This window comes from Scylla paramamosain, chromosome 10 (genome assembly GCF_035594125.1).
Source record: "Scylla paramamosain isolate STU-SP2022 chromosome 10, ASM3559412v1, whole genome shotgun sequence".
In the NCBI taxonomy this organism is placed as follows: domain Eukaryota; kingdom Metazoa; phylum Arthropoda; class Malacostraca; order Decapoda; family Portunidae; genus Scylla; species Scylla paramamosain.
Genome location: NC_087160.1, coordinates 25,746,543 through 25,749,431, shown reverse-complemented (window position 1 = coordinate 25,749,431; position 2,889 = coordinate 25,746,543). Strand labels below are relative to the sequence as shown.

The 2,889-nt window shown below is 39.5% G+C and overlaps 1 long non-coding RNA gene across 1 annotated transcript; it reads left to right on the top strand.

Moving 5' to 3' along the window:
- Nucleotides 1-891: 891 nt before the first annotated feature.
- Nucleotides 892-1,599, top strand: LOC135104000 (uncharacterized). The gene is made up of 2 exons (XR_010270269.1): nucleotides 892-1,342; nucleotides 1,449-1,599. It is a non-coding gene; the product is annotated as an uncharacterized LOC135104000 (long non-coding RNA).
- The last annotated feature ends 1,290 nt before the right edge of the window (nucleotides 1,600-2,889 follow it).

Genomic DNA, 2,889 nt, shown 5'->3' with positions numbered 1-2,889 from the left:
AAAGAGAGGCAGGCTAATGGACAGTGACGCTCCGCTACCCTCCCTTCGGCCTCCCCTCGCCCTCTGCCGCTGATGAGAGGCAATGGGTGTGTGAGTTTAGAGTGAACGCTGAAAAAGACACGTAAACGGTTGGATTAATAACGCTAATTGAGCAAAACGAGTCGTCTCACTGATCCACTGACACACGCACGCACGCGCGCGCGCGTGCACACACACACACACACACACACACACACACACACACACACACACACACACCTTACAAACACGCATGCATACATACATAGCATACATACATACATAGGCGTGTACATATTTCAGGGATGCATCATAGCTGCATTACGCCCGCTCATGATATCGCTAATGAGTGTATGAATGATGGATCGCCTTATTACCCGGTGCATAATGTAGGGAAGCCATGAATAATTTTTTGCATCCCTCCAGCAGATCTGCGGAATAAACAACTCCGCAGATGAGTGGCTCTTGGAGGCGGCCACTTGCGGTCTTGCCTGCGGTCAGCGGTGATTTGATGAGAGAGAGAGAGAGAGAGAGAGAGAGAGAGAGAGAGAGAGAGAGAGAGAGAGAGAGAGAGAGAGAGAGAGAGAGAGAGAGAGAGAGAGAGAGAGAGAGAGAGAGATTCTTTCCACATATTTTGCGCTAGACGTAATTATCAGTTCATCGGATTAAAAAATATTCTTTGCATGTCTATATTCTTTTTCTATATCCTGATTCGTTGTCATTTCTCTCTCTCTCTCTCTCTCTCTCTCTCTCTCTCTCTCTCTCTCTCTCTCTGTTTCTCTCTTTTACCAACAGCTATGTATTTGTATGACTCGCTTTCCTCTCCTACTTTTGCATTACCTCTTCTTGTTCTTATTTTTGTTTTTTGTCCTCGCAACTTTTTTCTTTCCCTTTTCCATCTTCTCTTTTTGATCTTTTCTTCTTTTTATTCTGATTTTCCTCCTTTCCCTTCTCCACCATCTCCGCTTCCTCCACCACCACCAACACCGCCGCCTGTTCCCATTCCCCAGAACCAAGGACGAAGAGGGGAGGGGTGCGGGGAGGTGCTATGGATTTGGGGAGAGGGATGTGAGGTGCACCGGTGCCTTGTTCGCCAGGTGGGGATTTGCAGCCTCCCTCCCCAGCACCCTCGTCCTTCCTCGCACCTGTCTGACCTTCTCCCTCTGCCACAACCCTCCAGGGGACGCGCCCGCTGCGACTTGCTGCGGTAAAAAAACACTAACTTTTGTTTTTCCACGTGCTTCTGTAGAGGTCCGAGTGTGTGTCCGGTACATGGTGTGCATCGTGGTGACTTACGCAAATAGGACTGTAGTAGTATAGACAGGTATGATATGAAATGATGGTAACAATAATAGAAATAATGGCAACAGTGATAAGAGTAATGTTATAAAAGTCATATTCATATTTTCTTATATCATTTTTTTTTTCAGGTGAGTTCCAGTATACGGTATGCATTCTGGTAACGTGGGCAAATGAAAGGACTGTAGTGGTATAAACAGGTATGTTACACAGTGATGGTAACAGTGGCAAAGGTGATGGTATAAAACAGTCATATAATGGGAGTTTCTTACATTTTCAAGCGATTTTCCAATATATAGATTACGTACAGTACACCCTGTTGACTTAAGGAAATGAAAACACTGCAGTGGCACAAACAGTTATTCGTATAGTAGTATAATGAATCATACATGTTTTCCTGTTTTTTTTTAAACGAGTTTTCAATATATGGCATGTGTACACCCTTTTGACTTATGGAAATTAAAATATTTAAATGGTGTAAACTCATAGAAATGAAAACATAACAAATGGTACAAATAGATATTTATATAGTATCACTAATCAGCTCTTCTTGAAACGCATAAAGAAACGATGAAAACACCTGTCTTGTCTTTTGACTTTCCTTTCCTAACATGACCAATTAGAATAATATACAGAAACGAGAGAAATTACAGAAATACAGTAATCATGTTGCTAATCCTGGGTAATTAGGGAGCTTTAAAAGATTAGACAAATTTATGGATGAGGATAATAAATGGAAATATGTAGGTATGTTTCATACAGGGACTGCCATGTGTAGGCCTGATGGCTTCTTGCAGCTTCCCTTATTTTCTTATGTTCTTCTCATGTTCTTATACATAAATGACATTAAAAATGAATTGACTGATATATATATATATATATATATATATATATATATATATATATATATATATATATATATATATATATATATATATATATATATATATATATATATATATATATATATATATATATATATATATATATATATATATATATATATATATATATATATATATTTTTTTTTTTATTTATTTATTTTTTTGGCGTCACAATAACAAGGTAATAAAACGTCATGCAAAACAATATCGAAACAAAACAAATAATTTCATTTTACAGAAAAAAAAAAAAAAATGGAAAGCAACAACTACAAAAGAACCACAAACAGCAACACTAACAGTGACACGACTCACCGCCGAAAACCAAACACAAAAAAAAAAAAAAAAAAAAAAAAAAAACGGAAGCAAAACACAAAACATTACTTGGAAACAACACAGCACAAATACAAATTCCAGCGGCATTCCAGGGGCAGGCGGGCGGGAGACGGGTTTGGAGGCGCCGTTCCATATGGATGACGCTAAATCTTACATGATTATTACGATGGATGAGATTAGAGAGATCGGCGTCGACTCTGCATTTACGCTTCATGAGGATACGCCATTGTTTATGCATCTTAATCCTGAATTTATTTATCTGATGCATTAATGTTGACGTGAGGGAGAGGGAGGGAGGGAGGGAGGGAGAGAGGGAGGGAGGGAGGGAGGGAGGGAGGGAAAGAGAGAGAGAGAG